This window comes from Lepidochelys kempii, chromosome 24, assembly GCF_965140285.1.
Source record: "Lepidochelys kempii isolate rLepKem1 chromosome 24, rLepKem1.hap1, whole genome shotgun sequence".
In the NCBI taxonomy this organism is placed as follows: domain Eukaryota; kingdom Metazoa; phylum Chordata; order Testudines; family Cheloniidae; genus Lepidochelys; species Lepidochelys kempii.
Genome location: NC_136403.1, coordinates 1,640,400 through 1,663,605, shown reverse-complemented (window position 1 = coordinate 1,663,605; position 23,206 = coordinate 1,640,400). Strand labels below are relative to the sequence as shown.

At 62.5% G+C, this 23,206-nt stretch overlaps 1 protein-coding gene and 1 pseudogene across 1 annotated transcript in view; both read left to right on the top strand.

Annotated features, from left to right (window-relative positions):
• UBAP2L (ubiquitin associated protein 2 like) overlaps positions 1 to 23,206 on the top strand; it is a 403,300-nt gene that overhangs the window by 22,286 nt on the left and 357,808 nt on the right. The gene's annotated exons all lie outside the window — the stretch shown is intronic.
• On the top strand, positions 1,510 to 12,472 carry LOC140902883 (immunoglobulin superfamily DCC subclass member 3-like; annotated as a pseudogene).

Here is a 23,206-nt window from a genome sequence, read left to right as displayed (position 1 = left end):
GCCGGACCTTGGCTGCAGAGCTGAGATGGGATCAAGGGTTTGTTCTGAGATTTGTGTCAAATCCACGGGAGCGCCCCCCTCCCAGAGCCAGGGACAGAACCCAGGAGTCCTGCCCCCGCCCCCCCCAACATCCTAGCTAGTCCTGAGTGTGTCCCCCTCCCGCCCCCAGCTGGGGCCAGGGTCCCTGCAAGCCGGCCTGGAGCCGCTGGTGGCCGGGCAGACGGAGGGGCTCGGCCAGGCCTCTTTCACCCCCCCGGGCCCAAGCAGCCCCTGGGCCGGCCCATGGCCCGGGGAGCGCGCGGGTGGGGCTGGGGGTCGCTGGCTGCCTGGAGCGGCGGGGGCGGGGGAATGGTCCCCCCACCCCCCAGCAGCACCTCTCTGGGCCAGGGCAGATTTCAGCACCTGGGACAGCGGCCCTGCCTGGGCCCCGTCACCAGCGCCCCTCACCAGCGCCCCAGGGCTGCAGCGGGGCCCCGTAGGGAGGATCCCCCCGCCCTAAATCCCCACCAGAAACGGGACCCCCTGCGGACGGAGCCGCTGGGCCCCGCCATCGGCTCTCCAAACACAGAGATCAGCTTAACGCCCGGAACATGGGGTGGGGGGTGTTTACTCCGCCCCCGCCCCCCCAGCCCCTTGGTTGGATTAAGCCAAACAACTAGAAAGGGCCTAGCCGGGCGAATCTTGCTAAAGTCTTGGCTTTAGAGGCATCCCGTGGCGGTGAGTTCCGCAGGGTAATTTCGCGGCTGCGAAGACAGTAGTAACTCCTTGTGCCGCCTCTCTGCTCTACGTCGCCCGGCCCCTGCTTCCAGCAGAGCAGGAGAGATCGGGGGGCTCCGGACCCTGACCCCGGACAGTTAGTCCCGAGTTTGTCCCTAAAATACCCCCAGCCTCTGGCTTCCCCCCATCCCGGGCCCCCGCGGCCCGCCTCTGCACCCCGAGGCCCTCTGCAGCCGGGGGGGGGGGGGTTCCCGGGGAAGGCTCCTCCTTCACTCCGCGGTTTGTTTGCTCCCCTCCAGCCCTGGCTGCACCCCAAACTTCCCGGGGGAGTCTGAGCCTGGGGCGGCTCCAAGCTGGGGGCACCGGACCGGGCCCCCTCCCCCGCCAGCCCCGGGGACTGCAGGCTCCGGTGCCGAGTGAGAGGCGCAGCCGGGGTCCCCCCCGAACCCCGAGCCCCGCAGATCCGGACGGGGGGGGCGGGGCGAGCCCAGCCCGTCACCTGGTGCCGCGCTGCCATTGGGCGGCCGCTCCCTCCCCACCCACCCCGTCCCGTTCCCCCCGGCCGGCCCGCGGGCGGGTCAGTGGGCGCTGGGCGGCTCCGCCAGCCGGCGGGGAAGTTACCGCGGCGCCAGGGCGGTCGGGGGACCGGACCGGACCCGGACCCGGACCGGACCCGGACCGGACAGCGGCAGCGGCGAGCTGGAGAAAGTTTTCCTGGCGCGGGTCCCCATGGCCCGGCCCCCCCGCGCCCCGGGCTGAGCCCCCCGGCCGGGACCCCCCTCCGGCCGGGCCATGGCCCGCTGGCGGCTCTGCCTGGCCGGGCTGCTGCTGCTCCAGGGCTGCGGTGAGTGGCGGGGGGAGCCGCGGGACGGGGCCGCCGGGGGCCTGGCAGCAATTGCGGGGGCGGGGCTGGATTCACCCCCGTTCACCGCCCCGAGCCGGGATCTGAACCCGGGGCCTGTGGGGCAGGATCGGGCCCCAGGGGGCATCGCTCCCCGCACACCCCGGCCGGAGGGTCCCGCCTCGGCCCCGGCCGCTCCCCGCCAGGGGCCTTGGCCAGCGCTCAGGGGCCCGTCTACACTAGTGCCCGGGGCCAGCCAGTGGGAAAGCCCCAAAAGACGGGGGGGGGCTTTAAACCGCGTGAGCTGGGGGTGACCCCTTGCGGGCCCCGGGGGGGGGGGGCGCAGCACTAGGACAGAGGGAACAGGTGCCCCCCCCACGCGCTATAGGTCTGAGCCTGTGCTGTGGGGCAGCCAGCTGGGTCCCTCCCCAAGCGCCCACCCCCCGCCCAGAGATGCTGTCTCTGGCTGAATCCCCAGGCTGGGGACACCTGGGGGCAGGGGGCAGGAGCCTGCCTGGCTCTGGGCAGAGTGTGGGGCCCAGGGCAGAGGGCAAAGGGGGCTGGAAGCCAGCTGGACTCCCCTCACCCAGAGACAGTGGGGCGCTGCCTGTTTGTCTGCGGTTTAGGTTTGGGGATCCCCCCAGGCCCGCGAGGACTGCTCAGGTAGCCAGAGTGGGGGAGCGGTACTCCTCCATGGACCTGGGCTCTGGGAGGGGAGCAGGGTCTAGCAGTTAGAGCAGGGCTGGGAGCCAGGACTCCTGGGTTCTATCCCCAACTCTGGGAGGGGAGTGGGGTCTAGTGGGTTAAAGGGGGGCTGGGCACATCTATGAGGCTGGTATTAGTTAAGCTGCTTTGAGCCCCTCAGGTGGTAGGTATGAGAGATGACAAAGTGGGGGTGGGGCCCCACTTTTTTCTGTCACCCCATAGTTCCCAGTGTGTTTGTACTGGGGGGCTAGTTTCCCCCTCCCCCAGCCTGTCTGATGTGGCAGACATTGTGGCCCAGTGATGGGGGGTCTGTGCTGGCTGAGCCCCCTTTGGATTGGGGGGATGCTGCAGCCCCAAGTCCCCACCTGTGCTCCCTCTTCTCCTGCCCCCCACAATCCTCAGCCGGTGCTCGGGCCCCCCAGCCTGGGGGCAGCACCGGGGTGTCGGGGAGGGGACAGGGCGGTGATGGATCAGAGGGAGGGCGAGCGCCTTTGAGTGATGGGGCGAGTCATGGGAACCTTACGCCAAGTGAGCTGGTCGCGTGAGCCAGGCCAGCCAGGCAGACGGGCAAGGTGGGGGTGGGGGTGGGGGCTATTGTGCCTGCCAGGAGCACAATGGAGGTTGCCTCCACACCCTCTGACCTGCCCCATTGTTCCCTTCCCAGGCTGGGGCCCAGCCCCACCACAGGGCCTCCCTGCCCCCAGCACAGTTGCAAAGACCAGGCTGAAAGGCAGCATCCATCAAGATGTCAGGCTGGCAAATCCCTGTGTGTCCCCCCCCCCCTCGCCCACTCTCGGCTCCATTGTCACCAAGAGTTAACTTTGTGCTGCCCCCTCCCACCCCGGGCGTCTGGGGACAGGAGCCAGGAGCTGCCCAGCAAGAGTCGAGAGCATCCCAGGGATTGTGGAGCCAGAAGGGGGGCACGGCGGCAGAGATGGGCCCCGGGGACGGTGAAAGGCCCCGGGGACTCGGAGCACAGGCCGGCGTACTCTGCACCCAGCAGTGAATGGCCCACAAGCCCCTCCCCCGAGGAGCCGGGTCTCTGGTGGCAGAGTGAGAGCCTGGGGGACTCCTTGCCACAGGGCCCCCAGCGAGGCCGGGAGCTGGGCAGGGCTCAGAAATGGCTCCCACACATCAGTGGAGGGCAAGGCACCCAGAGGAGAGCAGTATCTGTGGTCTCATCCAGGCATTAGCCGGGTGGAGAGGCGAACACCCCCCTGGGCAGGGCACACCCTTACAGGGCCTCCTTCCCATGCCTGAGGCAGATGGACCGGCCTGCTTGGGTGCCAGGAGGGGCTAGGGTGCAGCTGGTCGTTACGGAAGCACCTGAGTGTGCATTGCACGAGCAGAACTGTTACACACTCCAGGCTGGTCCGTGCTGCGCACACAGCTGTGGCTTGCACTTGGGGGGACGGGGGCACGGCAGTGGCATGTGTATTTTGTGCACTTGCATGAATTACACAGGTGTGTCATGCCGTGTGTGTGTGGGGGTCACTGACCCCTTGTGCACGGCTCTTGGGGTGTTGTGTCTGGCCTGCCCATTGGGTGCACACGCTGCGAAGGTACGTGTGTGCATTGCACGCCGATGGGGTGACACTGCATCCGTGTGCTTGGTGTGTCTGTGCGTGAGCTGGGCACGTTTCCCTTGGTGCCCCCGGCCAGCTGGTCGGGGCGGAGCGTGGGGCTGAGCTGTGGGTCTGTGGGAACCCCAGGCATCGACTCTTGGGCTCCAGCGCCGGCAGGTTTGGGTAGCTGGGGGGTGGGAGGGGCGCATGGAGAGTCCCACTTGGAAACCCTGGAACTGCTGCTCTTGTGGCCCAGCTCTACCCCAGCGTCACGCCCCGCCCAGCCCTTCAGCCAGGGCTAAGCAGCTGGGGGAGCCTCAGCCCCGGGGCCACTTGGCAGCCAGGCCAGGGGCAGGGTGGGCATATGCAGGGGATGAGGGGGGCCGGAGGGTGGGGCTGGGCCAGGATCCTTCACTTCCTGGCCTGTCCCACTCTCTGGCTGTGCAGCGTACAAGCAGCTGCCAGGTCCTGCCCCAGAGGTGGTTGACAAGGCAGGCCTGGGGGGCGTGAGACTCTGCTCAGTGCTGTGGGGTGACTCAAGGGGGAAGCTGGGCTGGGCACTTAGGGAGAGCCGGGGCAAGGGTGGGTGGGTGGAATCTCTGGCGCTAGACGGAGGGATGGCGAGGAGGTGGGTGTGCGGACGAGGGGAGCTAGCCACAGGCTGTAGAGATGGTGGCCGGAAGGAGGGGTGGAGGTGTCTGTGCAGACCATGGGTGGAGGGAGGGCTAGCTGGGCAGGTAGGTGGGTCCTGGATGGAGGGATTGAAAGGTGCGGCTGGATGGAGGGTTGGCTGCAGGGCTGTGTATGGCGCTGGAGGGGGTGGATGGAGGTCACCGACGGAAGAGAGGGAGGGGAGGGGATGGAGGTGCCGGCGGGAGGGGTGCGTGTGACTGGAGAGTAACAAACCCACCCTGGGTTGATCCTGCTCCCAGCGGCCCAGGGAGCTAGGGCCCAATCCTGCCCCATTGCGGGCATTGCCTGAGAAGCGCTGGCCGTGGGATCCGGCCCCTGGTGCTTTGCAGGCTCCGTGGGGCCCTGAGGTCTAACGGCTGCTCCCCACAGGGCTGGGCCGCCCCTCGGAGCTGGCGTTCCTGCGGGAGCCGGCGGACGTGATCGCGGTGCAGGAGCGGCCCCTGGTGCTGCACTGCCGGGTGGAGGGGGAGCCGCCCGTCAGCATCTCCTGGCACAAGGACGGGGCGGCGCTGGGCAATGACAGCCACACGGCCGTGCTGGCCAATGGCTCGCTGCGCATCGAGAGCTTCCACCGCCGGCCCTGGGGCGGGGGCAACACCAACCAGACCAGCGTGGGCGATACAGCTGTGCTGCCCAGAACCGTGACGGGCTGCTGATCAGCCGCAAGGCCCGCGTGCAGCTCGCCAGTGAGTTGGGGCCGGGCACGCACCAGCCACAGCCCGGCTCTCAGTGCCATGGGCCAGCCCTTGCGGCTCCAGTCGCCACTGGTGGATGTTGCACGTGGGCCCAGCCCCCTCAGACCCTCCCCAAGGGTTTGGGGTGCAGGGCTGGGAGGGGCGGGTGTGTCTGGGCTCCAAACCCACTCGGGGGGGGTCCCAGCTGAGCTGACTGAAGGCGGAGCCCTGGTCCCACCCCCCACAAGCTTAACATGTTGTGGGTGCCTCAGCCCCCCTGTCTGTGGGTTCGTGGGGTGGGGGGGTGAGCTGGGGCTGGACCCTCCTTTGCTCCTTCCTGGCTCTGCCTTCTGCCATGTGGGGCCCTGAGAAGCCAGCTCCCTGCTGGGTGCCCCCCAGGTTCAGACACGGGGCAGCCCCTGTCCCCTCACCTGGCATGTGGCAGCCGCCCCAGAGTCCTGCATCGGGATTGTGCAAGGCGGGGCCTGGAAGGGCACTGCTCTGAGGGAGAGCGCAGCGGGGGGTGACTCCAGAGGGGAGATGTGGGACCAGGCCCTGGGAGGGGGAGCACCTGTCTGTTGGGGTCAGTGTCCGGAGAGGTGCCTGGTGGGGGGTGTCTCTGCCCTGACGGCTGCCTCCCCCCACAGCCCTGTCCAAGTCCCACGTGCACCTGGCGTCCATGGCAGTGGAGGAAGGCGGCGTTGCCCGGTTCCAGTGTCTCATCCAGGGTGTGCCCAAGGCCACCATCACCTGGGAGCGCAACCGCCCGGCCCTGCCGCCCGGCGACCACCGGTGAGCCCAGCTGGGGGCTGAGAGCCACGCCCGGCCCAGCTGGGGGCGGGGGGTGACAGTGGGACCGGGCTGGTCCAGCTGGGGGGGAAGGAGGGGATCTGCGAGCTCTGCGCTGTGCTCCCCACACAAGGGACTGGGGCTCAGCTCCCTGCCAGGTTGCCCCAGGGGCACCGGCTCCGCTCCTTGACCTCTGCACTCCCCTGCAGGTTCACCCTGCTGCCGGCCGGCATCCTGCAGATCACCGGGGTGCAGCGAGCCGACGTGGGCTCCTACCGCTGGGTGGCCAGCAACGTCGCCAACAGTCGCTGCAGCCAGGAGGCCCAGCTGGCCATCAGTGGTGAGCGCGGGCCCGGCCGGGTGCAGGGCCACCAGCAGGAGCCCAGACAAGGGGTTAGAGCAGGGGGGGCTGAGAGCCCGGACTCCTGGGTTCTCTCCCCAGCTCTGGGAGTGGAGTTGGGGCTGGCAGCCTGGACTCCTGGGTTCTATCTCTGGCTCTGGGAGGGAGGTCTGGGGGGTTAAAGCAGGGGGGCTGGGAGCCCGGACTCCTGGGTTCTCTCCCCACCTCTGGGAGGGGAGTGGGGTCTGGGGGGTTAGAGCTGTGGGGGGCGGGCTGGGAGCCTGGACTCCTGGGTTCTATTATCACCCTCTCTCCCTAGTCTCAGCCCCCAAACTCTACAAGGAGCCCATGATCCTGTCGGGCCCCCAGAACCTGACCATCACAGTGCACCAGACGGCTATCCTGGAGTGTATCCAACCTGCGTCCCATTGTCTCCTGGAGCCGACTCGGTGAGGGGGGCGCCAGGTTGCTCCTGGGGACATGGTCGGTTTGTGGGGGAAGCTTCGGGGGTGGGGTCTGGAAAGAGCCCAGGAAGATCACAGGGTGACACGGGAGAGGGGGTGAATATTGGGGGAGCTGAGGGGGGGCCCGTGGGGCTGAGGGATGAGTGCCTGGGGGATGCACAGATCCCCTGGCTGACAGACCGCAGGGAGGGGAAATGGGGCCTTTCCCCCACAGGGACATGGCCCTGCCCCCCCCACCCCCGGGTCCCCCCACTCCCAGATGGGCGCTCCATCGGCGTGGAGGGGATCCAGGTGCTGGGAACTGGCAACCTCATGATCTCGGACGTCTCGGTGAAACACGCCGGGGTCTACGTGTGCGCTGCCAACCGGCCTGGCACCCCGTGTGCCGCACAGCCCAGGGCATCCTCATGGTACAGGGTGAGTCTGCTGGGGCTGCGGGTTGGGAGTGAGGGGCACCTGCTGGCCTCCCGGGACGGTGGCTCATGAGGGGCAGAGGCCCGCAGGGAACGGACGGACACAGGCCAAGGGAGGACAGATGGCTTACAAATGCCTGGACAGACAGTCAGCCCCGAGCCGGCAAGAGCAGATGGGGGAGGGACGGGACAGGAGAATTCGCACTTGGCTTTGTGTGAGCAATGGGGCAAAGGTTGTGGGAGGCGTGACCCTCCCCTCCCCTTCCTGGTGACCTCTTCCTAGCCACCCCCTTCCCCAGGCTGCAGAGGGGCTGGGAACTTGCCGAGTCCCTTCCCGCAGCGGGGGGCTGGCATGGGAATAAATCACCTTCAGCAGCTGGCCTGGCCGGCCAGCCAACCGCTCCTCCAGCCCGGGGCGGGGGGCTGGGACTGACTGGGACCCACGGCTGCTCCTAGGGGTGTGATGCTGGGATCAGAGAGCCCAGGGCTCTGGCAGGGGAGGGACCCCGGGGATTGGGGGCTCCCCCTGCCAACCCCAGCTGGGGGGCAGAACTCACAGCACAGTGGGAGCAGGAGCCCCCCCCCCGACTCGGACAGGGCTGGGGTCCGATTCCAAGCAGAGCAGGGGAGATCAGTCCAGTGCATCTCCCCCATGGGCAGGGACCCTCTTTTGGGGGGCAGGTCCCAGGCTCAGCCTGGCCCCTCTCCCAGTGCTGGTTGGTGGAGCAGGGCTGAAGCCCAGGGCGAGGGACGCAGCCCCCCCGGGCCCCCCCCCCCCAGAGGATGGGCGGCGACCGGCTGCTGCTGGCTTTGTGCGGCCCGGGCTGCTGCCTTTGCTGGCACTAATGAGATGCAGCCCTGTCCCAGCGGCTTAGGGGGCCTTTCTCGGCGCACCAGCTGGGCCCTGCACCGGTCTCACGGCAGCCGAGGGGCAGCTGTTGTGGGGCTGAGGGGCTCAGATGAGCTGTGGGAGGGACGCTCGGCAGCTGGGACCCAGGGGCTGCAGTCGGGGGGTGGAGGGGGATTTCTGCCGGCCCCAGGCCGATGCCTTGATGGGCAAGTCACCCAGACAGGCCAGGGCCCACGGGCCAGTGCATGAGATTGGAGGGGGTCCGTGCTGCCCTCCCCAGGCCCAGTCCCACTCCCTGGGGTGCCAGTGGCTTGCTGGGGCTGGGTGTTGGCCACAGGTCACCGCCCGGCCCAGCTGGGGTCACTCCAGGCTCTGCCCAGGCCCTGGCCGCATGGCTGGTACCTGTTTGGCGTCTGCTGGGGTCCTGGGGGGGTCACTGTGCCAAGGCCAGGGGTGGGAGTGCGGGGCTCGCGGGGCAGGGAGACTCAGGAGCTGGGGTGGACGGGGGGAGGCAGGGGCAGCTTTCCCCAGTCCGCTCCCCACCCAACACCTCCCTTCCCCACAGCCCCCCCGGAGTTCGTGCAGTGGCCCCAGTCGGTGTCCAAGCCACTGGGCAGCCATGCCATCTTCACGTGCGTGGCACAGGGTGTCCCCGAACCCCACCTCATCTGGCTGAAGAACGGCAAGATCCTGGTGCCGAGCGAGACCATCAAACTCACCCACAACAACAGGTGAGGTGGGGCACTGTGGCCCTGGCCACCTCAGGGTGCTGGTCCTGATCCAGCCCCAGGGCAGGGAACTAGCTAGCTTGGGGGGTGGGGAGGAACTGGGGCATGGCGCCCTGGCCTTCCAGGGGGTGCTGGCTCCAGGGCGGGGAACCGGCTGCCTGTAGGGCAGAGAATGGGGCACCGTCCCCAGGGCGGAGGACCGGCCGGCTCGGGGGCCAGGGAATGGGGCACCGTCCCCAGGGCGGAGGACCGGCTGTCTCGGGGGCCAGGGAATGGGGCACCGTCCCAGGGCGGAGGACCGGCCGGCTCAGGGGGCAGGGAATGGGGCACCATCCCCAGGGCGGAGGACCGGCTGGCTCGGGGGCAGGGCTGATCCCAGCCCCCCCCCCCCTTGGCTCCCCCAGCACCCTGCTGCTCCAGGGGCTCACGGTGGGGGATGAAGCTATCTACTAGTGCATGGCTGAGAACAGGGCAGACACCAACCAGGCCAGCGCCCGCCTGGCCCTCGCCCTGGCCCATGAGCTGCCCAGCTCCCCCGAGGGCGTCCGGGCTGCCCCGCTCTCCACCACCTCCATCCAGGTGTCCTGGCAGGAGCCCCCCCCGGAGGTGACCGAGGGGCTCATCGGCTACGTGCTGCACATCCGCAGGGCGGGAGGTGAGCGGCCCTGACCCCCCACCCCGTGCCCCCCAGAAACACCCCCCCAAGGCCTCACTCCCCCCCGGGCTCCCCCCAGTTACATTCCCCCACCTCCCACCCTGCATCCGTCCCGCCGAGCCCCCAGGCTGCACCCCCCAGCCACCGCCAATTCCATGCCCTGAGATGACCTCCAGTGAACCCCAGTGCCCCCCTGGTCCTGAGCCTGACCCGCAGTGAGCCCCCAGCCCCCGCCAGCCCCCAGGCCGTGGCAGCCGCTCATCAGCCCCTCAGGCCTGCCTGTTTCAGAGTCCGACAGCCGGGAGCTGCAGGAGGCCGTGAGCAAAACCACCTTCCAGCACCTCTTCACCGGCCTGGCGCCTGCCACCCCCTACCGCCTCCGCCTCCAAGCCTGGTTGCCGCTGGGGGCCAGCCAGGCCTCGGAGCCCGTCCTGGCCACCATAATGGGCAGCAGTAAGAGCCCCCCCGCCGGGGAACCCGAGCTGCCCCAGTGCCCCAGCCTGACCCTGGGGGGCGCTGGGCTGCAGGGGGCGGGGGTGGGGCTCAGCAAGGGGTGCTGAGGAGTGGGAGCGGGGCTCAGTAGGGGGTGTTGGGGGTGGGGCTCACTGGAGGTGCTGAGGAGCGGGGGTGGGGCTCACTGGGGGGTGCTGGGCTGCAGGGCGCGGGGGTGGGGCTCACAGTATGGCACTAGGGGGTGCTGTGCTCCACTGGGTGCCCCCTTTCCTAGGTGCGCTACACCCCAGTTCCTGAGCCCTGCTCACAAAGGCCAGGGTGCCCCCCCACCCCAATGCCTGGCCTAGTCCCACCGTTGGGGGTCTGGCTGCTCCCACACTGAATCCCCCCTTGTCACGGGGTCCCCGGGCGATGCTCTGGAGCTGCTCCCCACGAAGCCAGACAGGACCCTGGGGAAGTCTCCTCTCTGGGAGCAGCCTGTCTGCAGGACACACAGCTCACCCGGCTTCCACCTTCCTGGGTCTGACCTCGGAGCATTCAGCCTCCTCTGCCCCTCCATGCGCTTCCCACAGCCAGTCCGCCCAGGCGGGGTCCTCGGGAAGCCAGAGGGTCCTGCCCCCCAACTCCGCAGTCAGACGTGACTCTCAGCCAGCCAGTAACACAGAGGGTTTATTGGACGACAGGGACATGGTCTAACACAGAGCTTGTAGGTGCAGAGAACCGGACCCCTCAGCAGGGTCCATTTTGGGGGGCAGTGAGCCAGACAACCCCGTCTGCCCTTCACTCTATGTCCCAGCCAGCCCCCAACTGAAACTCTCCCCAGCCCCTCCTCCTCTGGGCTTTGTCCCTTTCCCCGGCCAGGAGGGCACCGGATTCCTTTGTTCTCCAGCCCTTTAGCTCTGACCTTGCAGGGGGGAAGGGCCCAGGCCATCAGGTGCCAGGAAACAGGGTGTCGGCCATTCTCTGTCTCCAGACCCCTGCACACACCTGCCCTCTAGGGCTCTGCAATGATCATACACCTTACCCCACCCCCCAGATACTTAAGAACTGCCTAGGGGAAACTGAGGCACCCCCACACTATTCAGAGGAAACATTAAGAACAGTCCCACTTCGTCACACCCCTTCAGCTACAACTGGCCATAGGATCCTGCTTCCTCTCCTGTCCCAACATGCTGGGCAGCTAGCCAGCAGCTGCCATGTTCCACCCCAGAGGTGGCTGCATTTCTGTGCTGGGTGAACAGCTGTGAATAAGCTCCCTCTCCCTGCCTCCTTGAGGGCTGGGGGGGGCTGTCCCAGTACTGGGTGCTGAGCCCCATGGTCTGTTCAGTCCCCGCAGCCCCCAGCTTCTTCACCAAGGTGCTCAATGCCGCCATAGTGCAGGTCTTCCGGGCGCTGCCCCCCCAGCCAGGCCGGATCGAGGGCTTCAAACTCTTCCACCGCAAACTGCCCAGCCCCCACTTTGAGGGGCCGCAGCTCCTGGCCAGCACGGCCAACTCCTACGTCTACAGCAACCTGGGTGAGTGTCTCTCCCCCCCCCCCGCAGGCCTGTGCCCACCGCAAACCCTCTGCATGCAGCCCTGTGCCCCCCACAGCCCCTCTGCCCTGCAGGCCTGTGCCCCCCCCATGGTCCCTCCCCCATAGGCCTGTGCCCCCCCCACAGCTCCCTCCATGCAACTCTGTGCCCCCCCATGGTCCTTCCCCCCGCAGCCCTGTGCTCCACCCCACAACCGCCTCCATGCAGCCCAGTGCCCCCCACAGTCCCTCCGCCCTGCAGGCCTGAGGCCCCCGCATGGTCCCTCTCCATGCAGCCCGGAGCACCTCATACCCTCCACCCGGCCCCTTTGTGAGGGTCCCCTGGGTTTCTCTCTGTGTTGGGGTGACCCCTGGCACTGCCCCACCCCGGAGCAGGGCTCTCTCCCCCACCCCCCATGTCCGGTTTGGCCTCTTGCCGGGTGCCAGCCCTGCCAGCCAGCCCAGTGCCCCTGCGGGAGGCAGCCCCTGCCCCCTGCTCATGCCCTGCGGCTCCTTCCCCACAGAGCCCTCGGCCCCCTACGAACTCCAGCTCCAGGCCTTCAACGGGAACGGAGACAGCAACAGAACAGTGCGGGTCATCCGGCTGGAGGGGAGCGGCCAGACACTGGGTGAGGGGCTGGCGGGTGGCGGGGCGGGGGCCTGGCTGGGCCAAAGTCAGCACGCAGCTGGGAGTCAGGACTCCTGGGTCTGTTCCCCTCTGCCCTGCACTGCCCTGCTGCGTGCCTGGGGGAGAAACAAGCCCCCCCAGCGGGAAGCAGCCAACTGGGGGGGCCTGGCCATGGCGGGGCAGGGGGACCCAGCGCATGGGCAACCAGTGGTCATGTGGGGTAAGGGGGGACTGGGCTCCCTGTGGCTGTGGAGGGGGCAGGGGGGACCTGGCCCGGGGGCTGTCTGGACGCTCTGTGCTTTCCCTCCCTGCAGACGCTGACCCCGTGTGCCACTGTCGGCCGGAGGAGAGCTCGCTGGCCGGTGTCGTGGTGGGCGTCCGCATCGGCATGGCCTGCATCATCTTCTGCCTCCTCTTCCTCACGTTCGGCTACCGCAGAAGGTGAGGCCCCTGGATGGCCGCTCTCTCTGTCCGTCCCTCACACCAAGCACCCGGCACCCCCCCCTCCGGCCCCTCGCATGGGCCACGGGTCTCAGGGCTCTGCCCTCCCTGGGCTAGCCCGTGCCTGGCCTGAGAGGGTTCAGCTGCTGGAGGTCTGGGGCTGGTGCCCCCCAGGCCTCACTGCAAGCCCTGGGCTTTTCCCATGAGCCGTGCCGCTCCCCATGCTAACCCGCCCCCCCGCATTGCAGCCTCTTCTGCGGGAACGGCACTCAGGACAGCTGGACGGTGCCCCAGGGGGCAGAGCCGGCCCAGCCAGGTGCCCGCCATGCCCCCCGCAGCCTGTGCACCCAGCCAGGGCAGGACAAGCCGGCGGAGATGATCGACCTGGTCACCCAGGTGAGGATGTGAGGCCCAGCCTTGGGGGGGCACAGTGTGGGGCCGCGTCTCTGGGGCAGGGCAGGGCAAAGCCAGCCAGCCCCAGCAGCTGGCCAAGGCCCCAGGGAGGGGAGGGATGGAGGAGTGGGGCAGTGGTGATGTCAGGACCAGAAGGGCTGGGCTGGGCCATGCCCCAGGCCGGGAGCTGTTCCGGGGGAGCCTAGCGCAGGGGGTGGGCACAGGTCCCAGGTGGGGAGAGGGCCGGGCAGTACCCCGGGCACAGCGTGACCCTGCCCCTCCTTCCCACAGATCCTGCCGCGCCCAGATGTGCCCCATGCCGACGTCCCCATTGAGCGCTACCCCCACCTGCAGGCCCCGGGGTAGCACCACCCCCCGGCCTGGGGGCCCAGCGGGGGGGGGGCGGCCATAACTCAGGCCCACCCCCAGCTGCAGGGACTCTAACCAGAACCTCCAAAGACTCTACCTCCCCCCCCGCCTCCCCCCGGCTCAGGAGATCTATTTTTGATACACAAACCAAAGCTACCTCAGCCACGTCCTGCCCACAGTGTCCCCCAGACCGCCCCCCCCCCGCCAGCCCCGGCCCCCAGTGCAGGGGCCATTGTACCAAAAAGGCCCTTGGGGCAAATCGAGAGGGGGGGTGAAATGAGCTGGGGCGACGGGCAGGGGGCTGTAGCCTTTCCCCAGCCCAGTGCACGTGGGCGGGGGGGTTTGTCCCGCCCCCCCCCACTCCCACGCCAAGACAGGGCCGGGCCCCTCCTCCACCCATAGCCGGGGGGTGGGGGGGAAGCAAGGAAAACTCCAGATCTCCCTGAGCTTCCCCCTCCCTAGTTTGTCACAATTCCCCCCCGCCGCCAAAATACATGGGGGGAGAGGGGGGGAGGAATTGTCCTACCAGCCTCCCCCAGGTGGCACCTGCGCCATGATGCCAAACAGCACCAGACCAAATGGGAACCAGTGGCTGGGCCTGGGGACCATCCCACAGGGTGACCCCCCCAGTGCGGGGGAGGCCAGGCGCCCAAACTCCCCACCCCCGATGCGGGGAGCCAGGCACCCAATGCCGCCTCCTCCCCCCATTCAAAACTCCCTTTGCTGCTTTGCCATTTTTGTCTCTATCCAAATTTTTTTTTTTTTTAAAACAAAAGCCAAAATTGTGCCCCAGACGTGCAGCTTTAAGGAGCCGGTGGCCCCCCCGACAGAGGCTGGCACCAGGCCCCCCGTGTCCGGCCTGGCTGTATCTCACCACTGAGTTGGGGCACCTGGCCCCAGAGCTCTTTTCTCCCCCCATCCTCCCGCACCTTAGCTCTGTCTTCCCAGTACAGGCGGCTCCTGTCCTGCTGCCCGTGGGCACAGCCCCCCCCATGCCAGGCACAGGGGCAGTGCCATGGGGGTGCTGTGTCCCCGGTAACTAGGGCATGCCCAGCTGGGGGGCACAGAACCACTCCTCCCCCCCAGGAGGACTAAAGAGCTGCAGAGGCAGGAGCCCCAGTCCCTTGGCAAAGCAATAATGTCTGCCCCCCCACCCCTCCGGAGTGCTCCAGCTGGAAGGGGCTGGGGGGGGGGAGCAATGACACAGGCCCCTTGGTGCCAGTCCCACTTCCTGCCCTTTAAACATGGGACATGGCATGAAGCGGGGAGGGGGGGAAGAACATCCCTCCCCCCACCCCGAGTAGCCAGAGCCACTTGGAACCATCCTTTGGGCTGACAGTCTGGGCCCAGCGCTTGCCCCCCGGTGCTGTCTGTCCGTCTGCTTCCGTCTGGCCTGTGCCCTGCAACGAGGCCGGGCAGAAAAGGCAGGTTCTGTCACCGCTGCCAACAAGCGTCCGTGTGTGCGAGTGAAAACCATGCTCCCAAATGTCGTGTGTGCGCGAGCCGGCTGGGCCGCCCCGCTCGGCCTGTGACCAAAAGCCCTTTGGGTTGACTGGGGGGTGGCCGGTGCAGCTGATGAATGTAGATTTTGCTTTGTTAGACGGCGGCTCCATGGCAGCTGGGCCAGCGGCTGCCTCTGCCCTGGCATGCCAGCGGCTGCTGTTTGCAAAGGGCTCCTGAATCCCACAAGCCTGGGCTTGTCACACCCCCCCCCCCCCCGCTTGCATGTGACAGACCCTCCTGTGCCACTTTCTCACCTCCCAGCGCCAGGGTCCACGTGGCACCAGCCCCCCCCCCAAGTATTAATTAGTGCTTTTTGCTAGTACCATAACTCACTCCATGGTGCAGGGCGCCCATTTCACTGGCAGGGGCTGGCTCAAGCAGACCTTGCCCTGTGGGTTCCCCCCCCTTCAGCCAGAACAGGCTGGGGTTAGCCCTGTCTTTGTGCCCCCTCACCCCAGCACTGCTGCTGCGCTGGGCCCCGCCAGGCTCCCAGGGGAAGGGAGCATGTTTGCCTCCTTCTGCCAGGGCTTAAATGCCAAAGATTCCCCTGGCCCCAGGCCTGCTCCAAACTCCAGGCCTTCCCCCTGCAGCCCGGATGCCCGTGGAGCTGCTGTGCCCTGTGGCAGCGGGCTCCAGCCAGGAAGCTCTGCCGTGGGCCAGGCACTGTGATCCCTCCTGGCCTTGAAATCCCTCGTCCAGCCCCTGCCCCAGATCCCCCCCCTAGAGCTACCACCCCAGCAGCAGGACCGGGCCCCTCAGTGGGGTGGGGGAGAAGAGGCTCTGCAATAGGGTGACCCATGTTCAAGCTCCCCCCTCAGGGGCCCCAATCCCCAGCCCCATGGAGCCGCTGCCCTTATGTGTCGCGACACCAACGGTAGCACCAATGAGCAGGTTCTGTCCACGCGTCTGTCTGTGTAACGTGCCGGGCCTGGAACCGCCCCAGAAGCTTTAATGGGCTGGGCATCGCCGAGCAGCCGGCCCGGAGACACTACTGCTCAGCCCGCCGGGAACAGGAACGGGGCCAGAGCCAAGCCAGGACCTCCCCCTGCCAGAGGATGGAGACAGGAGCATGACCTGGCCCCTGCTCCCCACACACTGCAGCCATAGGCTCAAGGGCTTGAAACACGCAGTTGCTGCCCCTGGGGCTCTAGGCAATGGTGCAGGACTTGGGAGGAGCCCCTGGGGCTCTAGGCAATGGGAGCCCTGCATGGGGCAGGGCTGGGAGGAGGCAGCCCCTGTGGGGGGAAAGCCCCAGCTTGGGCTTAGAATAACCTCAGCTCTAGCCCCTTAGCTCCACACCCTTCCTGCCTTCACCCCCTCACAGCCTCCATCCCCTGCCCCCCACCGCTCCTCTAGCACCCCCAGCCGGTGCATTTAACAGCCCATAGCTCTCCCCAGCCCCGGGGAGGAGCACCGTGTCCCCCAGCTGTGGCTGGGATGGAGGGCAGTGGGGCCAGGGCAGCAGCTGGGTGTTCAGCCGTGGGAGCTGGAGCGCAGGGCCTGGCCCTCTTTCTTGACTGTTAAAATTAAAAATAAAATGGAAAAAGGAGCCTGGCAGCAAGTGGGGTCCTTGGGGGTGAGCCATGCATCTCTTACGGGGCCTGGTCCCATCCAGCCCCGGCTAGTAACAGCAGTTACCTGCCCCGGGCCCAGGGGAGACAAACGGGGCCTGTGCGCCTATCACAGGTCTTCCAGCCCCTCTGGAGAGGTCAACATGCAAACAAGGCCCATAGCCTGAGCACAGGGGGTGGTGGGGGCAAGGCTAGCCTTCTAGCCCAGCCCAGCCCTCCCCCAGGGGCAAGGGGGAGGCACAGTCCCACCCAGCTGCCATCAGAAGCAGCCCCTAACTTCCTGCTCAGGTCAGCAGGGGGAAGCCCAGGACCCTCCCTGCAGGTAAGTGGGGCACCTGCTGAAAGGCCAAGAGCAAAATCCAGGTGCTTGTTCCCCCACCCCTCAATTCCCCCAGGCAGGACAGACACCCCCTGGCTGACCCACAGAGCCTCTGGAAGGTTTGGGCTGCCTGCACTCATGGCCAGGAACTGGGTTCTCCCCTGCAGCCCCATATGCAGGGCTACTGGGGCCATCTAGCCCCAGGGACTGGGCAAGAACCCCCTGGGGGAGCTGGGCCCCAGGCCCATGACTCAGGACCCAGCTGCAGCAGGAGCTATGCCCTGGTCCTAAATGTAGGGGCTGACGCCCTGGGCATGTACCCCTGCCGGCAAGGAGTCCATTTTTCTATTGCAGTTGGGGCTGGCCCTGATCCAGAGCTAACCAGCCCCTTGCCTCTTCACCACCTCACCCAAGAGCCTGGGGGTACACATGGGGTAGAAAGGAGCTGGCCTTCCTTCCCTCCCTCCTGCCTCATTTCCCGCTGGCTGGGGGCGGAGGGGCTTGGATTCTCTGTAGTAGTAGGAGCCCAGCGCAGTTATGGAAGGCCACGCCCCGGGGCAGGCTAGGTAGATAAGAACGGCCCTCCTGGGTCAGACAAAAGGTCCATCGAGCCCAGTGTCCTGTCTTCCAACAGTGGCCAATGCCAGGTGTTCCAGAGGGAGCGAACAGAACAGGAAATCATCACAGGATCCATCCTGTCACCCATTCCCAGCTTCTGGCAAACAGCAGCTAGGGACACTATCCCTGCCCATCCTGGCTAACAGCCATCGATGGACCTGTCCTCCATGAACTGATCTAGTTCTTTTTCAAACCCTGTTATGGTCTTGGCTTTCACAATATCTTCAGGCAAGAAGTTCCCCAGGTTGACTGTGTGCTGTGTGAAGAAATACTTCCTTTTGTTTGTTTTAAACCTGCTGCCTATTCATTTCATTTGGTGACCCCTAGTTCTTAGAATCATAGACAATCAGGGGTGGATGGGACCTCAGGAGGTCATCTAGTCCAAGCCCCTGCTCAAAGCAGGACCAAGCCCCAATTTTTGCCCCAGATCCCCAAATAGCCCCCTCAAGGATTGAACTCACAACCCTGGGTTTAGCAGACCAATGCTCAAACCGCTGAGCTATCCAATTGTTGTGTCATGAGAAGTAGTAAACAACCTTTCTTTAGCCACTTTCTCTACACCAGTCATGAGCTTATAGACCTCTATCATAGCTCCCCTTAGCCATCTCTCTTCCAAGCTGGAAAGTCCCAATTTTATTAATCTCTCCTCATACAGAAGCCATTCCATACTCTTAATTTTTTTTGCCCTTTTCTGAACCTTTTCCTATTCCAATATATCTGTTTTGAGATGGGGCAACCACATCTGCATGCAGTATTCAAGATGTAGACATACAATGGATTTATATAGAGGCAACATGGTATTTTCTGTCGTATTGTCTATCCCTTTCTTAATGATTCCCAGCAACATGGTATTTTCTGTCGTATTGTCTATCCCTTTCTTAATGATTCCCAGCATTCTGTTCACTTTTTTGACTGCCGCTGCACATTGAGTGGATGTTTTCAGAGAACTCTCCACAATGATGCCAAGATCTCTTTCTTGAGTGGTCACCGCTAATTTAGACCCCATTTTATAGGGGATTATGCTTTGCATTTATCAACATTAAATTTCATCTGCCATTTTGTTGCCCAGTCACCCTCTTTTGAGAGATCCTTTTGTACTCTTCGGAGTCTGCCCAGGTCTTAACTATCTTTAGTAATTTTGTATCATCTGCAAATTTTGCCACCTCACTGTTCACCCCTTTTCCCCCGATCATTTATGAATGGTGAATAGGACTGGGCCCAGCACAGACCCCTAGGGGACACTACTATTTACCTCTCTCCAGTCTGAAAACTGATCATTTATACCTACCCTTGGGTTCCTGTCTTTCAGCAAGTTACCAGTCCATGAAAGGACCCTCCCTCTTATCTCATGGCAGCTTACTTTGCTTAAGAGCCTTTGGTGAGGGACCTTGTCCAAGGCTCTCTGAAAATCTAAGTCCACTATATCCACGAGATCCCCTTGGACCACATGCTTGTTGACTCCCTCAAATAATTCTAGTAGATTGGTGAGGTATGATTTCCCTTTACTAAAACCATGTTGACTCTTCCTCAACAAATTATGTTAATCTATGTGTCTGACAATAGTGTTCTTGATTATAGTTTCAAGCAGTTGGCCCGGTACTGAAGTCAGGTGTACAGGCCTGTAATTGCCAGGATCACCTCTGGAACGCTTTTTAAAAATTGGCATCACATTAGCTATCCTCCAGTCATCTGGTACAGAAGCTGATTAGTGCTGGAATTTCACAGTGAGTTCCTTCAGAACTCTTGGGTGATACCATCTGGTCCTGATGACTTATTGCTGTTTAATTTATCAATTTGCTGCAAAATCTCTAGTGACACCTCAATCTGGGACAGTTCCTCAGATCTGTCTCCTAAAAAGAATGGCTCAGGTTTGGGAATCTCCCTCACATCCTCAGCTGTGAAGACTGATGCAAAGAATTCATGTAGTTTCTCCACTATGGCCTTATCATCCTTGAATGCTCCTTTAGCACCTCCATCATCCAGTGGGCCCACGGGTTGTTTAGCAGCTTCCTGCTTCTGATGTACTTTGTGATTTTTTAAAAAAAAGTTACTTTAAAAGTCTTTGGCTAACTGTTCCTCAAATTCTTTTTTGGCCTTCCGAACTGTATTTTTACACTTCATTTGCCACTGTTTATGCTCCTTTCTATTTTCCTCCCTATGATTTAAACTTCTACTCTTTAAAGGATGCCTTTTTGCCTCTCACTGTTTCTTTTACTTTGTTGTTCAGCCCCACTGGCTCTTTTTGGTTCTCTCGGTTTTTTAATTTGGGGGATACATTTAAGTTGACCCTCTATTAGGGTGTCTTTAAAAAGTTTCCAGGCAGCTTGCAAAGGTTCCACGTTTGGCGCTGGACCCTTTAATGTCTGTTTCACTAACTCCTCATTTCGGTGTAGTTCCCCTTTCTGAGGTTAAATGCTACAGTGGTGGCTGCTGTGGTGTTTTTCCTGCCACAGGGATGTTAAATTTAATTATAGGATGGTTACTATTACAGAGCGGTCCAGCTAGATTCACCTCTTGGACCAGATCCTGTGCTCCACTTAGGACTAAATCAAGAATTGCCTCTCCTCTGGTGGTTCCAGGACCAGCTGCTCCAAGAAGCAGCCATTTAAGGTGTCAAAAAACTCTCTCTCTGCATCCCACGCTGAGGTGACATGGACTCAGTCAATAGGGAAATAATGAGGATTTCAATTATCCATTATTGTTATTGAGTTTTTTATGTTAATAGCCTCTCATCTCCCTGAGCATTTCCCAATCACTATCACCGTCCTGATCGGGGGGTCGGTAATAGATCCCTACTGCAGAAAGGGAGAAAACACCCACATGGCAGCAGGGCAGAGCTGATAAATTCTTCCACGCAGCTTTCTGAAAGAGACTGTTTGAAATTGTCTGAGTGTTTTGGTGCAGGGCGTTTAAGCCGCAGCACGCTGGAGGGGAACGCCCCTTCCTGTGGTCTTCGCAGCTATAGGGAGTAAAGACAACAAAGGGTTAAAGCCTAAATGTTTCAATTCAGCCCAACCCAACTTTTGCAGCCCTGCGGTGCTGGATCATGGCCCTGGGCTGACGGGACAGGGCTCCTTCAGCACAGGTCTTTACCAGCACAAGCCTGAGTAACCCAGTGGCATGGTTAGGCCAGTTGTAGGTCTCTCCCCAGCTCTGTGGCACAATCCAGCTGTAAAAGGAGAAAGATGGAGGTGTCTGAGCAGGGGGAGTGGAGTAGCAGAGAGGGCAGGATCTGGGACACCTGGCTCAGCTGTCCATGCCCTTTTCTCCCCCATGGAAGCCTAGTGGCAGGTTTAACCCTACAGTAACTCCAGTATTTGGGGCAGGGCTGGCACAGGAGTTATAGCCAACAGCCAGGCAGCAGCAAGGGCCATGGTTATGTCGGGGAGGGCAGGGCCAGGGGGCCACCCCTGCACTCTTCACTGCCACTTCCATTTGGGTGCCATTCTCCCCTAGGCTCCTGGCGGCAGCCCTGGCTAAAAGGTTGGTGGTTCAGTGGTCGGCTCAAGGCCCCTCACAGACAGGAAGGCGAGAAAAGATGTTCAGATGTGTCCAGGATGCTCCCACAGGGGTCTGGGTCAACACGGGAGACGAGGCTCTTGGTCCTGGGGGTGGCGGTAATTTGGAAAAGCAACCTGAAAAGGCTTTTCCATCTCTCCTGCTATTTCCATAAGGCACACAATTAGCCTTTGGAACTCATTGCAACATGTCATTGAGATCAGCTGTTAAAAAAGGCATAAAGGGAATCACCCAACTAGAAGAATATCTAGTTATAACAGTCGAACAGCAAACAAGGATCCAAATGTTCCTGCTTCAGGACATGAGCCAAGCTCTGATCACTGGTGCAAAGCAGACATTTCCTAGGGAAAGGCAGGCAGGCCACAGAAAGGGGATTGCTGTCTGGCAGGAAATTGCAAGATTTTGAAACATGGTTTAATCCCAAATGGGGATGAAGAGTCCACATCAGCATGACCTGCATCTTCTGCCTCCTCTTCCTCGTGTTCGGCTACCGCAGGAGCCTGCCCCCCACAAATATAAATTATATATATATATATTTATTTTAATTTAAACAAACAGTTCTGTCATTTCTCACTAAAACTGATGAATGGTTCATGAAAATAGATTTGAATCAGTGTTTTCTGAAGGAAAAAATTCCTATGGAAGTGTTTCCATCAGCTAGAGGAGCATTGACATGTTACAGGGGGCCCTGCTGCTAGGTGAGAACTGATCTCCCACGCCCCCTCTGGGACACCACCCAACCCCAAATGCAACGCACCAGCCTCATAAAAAGTTATAAATCATTCCTTTCTTTATTAAACATAGCTTGCAAGTGATAAATATTACAAAGTTTTTTTTAATCCTTTCTCCAAAAATTAGCTTATTATTTTTAACCAGTCACTGCATAATCGCTTGGCAGTATTTAAACAGCTTTTTTTTTTAAACCAGATTTCAAAACACAATGCAAAAAAAACTTAAAATTGTGCAAAAGGCCTGGTTTCCCGCACCCCTCACCTCTCGATTAGCTAGGCTGCAGGTGTGAGGCTGGGATCCCCTCGCTTTGTCATACTGTATCCCTTGCTATCCACCCAGACTGCTCTCTCCCCTCCAAGCTCTGGGGGCATCACTCAGTGAGGATGAAGGTGCTGTGCAGTCAGGAACCAGGGCAGAGCACAGTACCAGTGCCTTTGCACAAACTGTTTGGGGGATGGAAGGCTCTGCTGAGAAGTTGGATCCAGCAGCACCCCTCCAGGGATGTCGGGCACTCAAGCCGGTGACTCCAGGCCCTGAGCAGCCAGACTGGATGTAGCTACAGAACAAGGTTTGCAGAAGTGGGTAGCGATTTTGCGTGCCCAGTCTGAGATGCCTTAAGGGGTGTAGACTTTCAGGAAGGGCTGCCGGAAAAGCCAGGCCCCTTTGAAAGGCTCCAGTTGGGCCTCTAAAATCACCTGTGAAGATTTGGGCTACACTTGAGGTTGCAGGAAGGGACACAACATCTGGGCCAACCCTGGGAAGATGCTGAAAGGTGAGGCGGTTTCTGCTCTGAAGTGCCCTGCTAACTGGGAGCCTCTCGCTCCCATTCCTGAGCAAAGCTTGACTGCCTTTCCCTCCATCAGAGCTAGCCACAGCTAGGTAGAGTGAGCCAGATTCCAGCCTGGCTGGAGAACTCAACCTCCCGCTTGGTTTCAGCCATGCAAACTGGGCGCAGACACAGCGAGAACACGCTGGACGGGGAGGGCGACGACCCAGCTCCCAGTTTCTGAATGAGTTTAGCAAGAATTGCTGATCTGGAGTCTTTCCAGAGCAGAGCTGCACATGCTGGTGACAGAGTGCAAACAGCTGCTGCAAACAGAAGTCTGCTAAATGCACTGGAATTGCCTCTGACCTCCTAAAGCACCCTGGTGCAGCCCTATGCCCAGACCGTCCCTATCACAGCACCCTGAGGGAACGGGGTCTGCTATGGAGCTGCTTAGCCCATTTCTGAGCCAGCAAGTCACCTCCATCAGTGTAATCTCTTGGCCACATGAACAGCTGGAGGGGCTCGGGGTGTTTGTGGGAGGGAAAGCATGGAAGTGAGACACTAACACACCCTTCCTCATTCCCAGAACAGAGAGGGGCTGTAGCTTCCCACCCCGCCCAGTCCATTTCAATCCCCCCCCCCCCGTCATGCACAGACGGCTGGGGCAGCCTTTGCTGCTGGTACCAGGAACCCACTCTGGGAAGGGGCTCAGTCCCTTGGTGTTCCAGTGCCATTGATCAGCTGGGAACCTGCCAACACCAGGATGCTTGTGGAGAAGCAGGTGGGTGCATGTGCGGACGTGGAAGGCTTCAGAGGAGCCAGGAACTGGCAGGCAGAGGTGAGGGAGACTGGAGAGAACAAGCCATTGCCAAGCCCTGCAGAGCAGACACACCACACAATGGGCCACTCTGCAATGTTCTACGGGCCCCCATTTTGCCAGGCTGAAGG